The following is an 803-nucleotide window of genomic DNA, read 5'->3' as shown; positions in this document are numbered from 1 at the left end:
AAAATTTTGAGCATTAAACACTTTAATTCCTGCATTCTGATGAATTTTTCTGCACCAATTTATGGTGATTTTAAAAAGAATTTATATTAAGAGAAACACAAAATTCAGGTGGCAGGTGACGATTCAAACTCTATAGCCTAACTATAACAGAATATAATGCAGTGCAGCTCAGTCATTCTGGGCTTCTGTCAGATCTGTTTTTCCTGTAGATCAACTTTTCTCCTGTAATATCATACCTGCTGGGTCATGATTTAGTATTCCCTCCTCTTTGGGCCAGATTTACTAAAGGTTTACATGAGTAAAAACGTGTGCAAACTAGATATCACCACCAAATTAACACGCAAGCTGATCTAGTGACGGTGTGCATGTAGAATGACGTCTTTCAAAAGCGCAACATAGCACCTAATGAATATGCGATTTTGGGCGTTTCAATTTTATTGTGAAAAGTAATGGGAGGGTAACATGCAAATACATTTATTTACTACACGTGTAGGGTGCTGCTCCTTTAAGGACGTTGATTCTGTGGGCTCATGGGATCGCGGAAGAAGAGGCACTGTAAAAAAAAAAAAAAAAAAAACGGAACCGAACTGACCGAGAAAGCAACGTTGATGCTCATTTGCAGACTTTCTTATGTTCTACAACAATTACAGCTAAACACTTAATCTGAACTATATGTTCCCAGCGTGGTAAGTCAAATGTTGTTGTTATAAGTATATTGATAAAAGCACTATGTAGATCGCCATTCGCGATTAGCGCCTAAACGCCTAATGCTATTAGTTTGTTAGTTTGGATTGACATTTTAG

The sequence above is a fragment of the Micropterus dolomieu genome, linkage group LG17 (assembly GCF_021292245.1).
Source record: "Micropterus dolomieu isolate WLL.071019.BEF.003 ecotype Adirondacks linkage group LG17, ASM2129224v1, whole genome shotgun sequence".
Classification (NCBI taxonomy): domain Eukaryota; kingdom Metazoa; phylum Chordata; class Actinopteri; order Centrarchiformes; family Centrarchidae; genus Micropterus; species Micropterus dolomieu.
Note: the sequence above shows the minus strand (reverse complement) of the source record.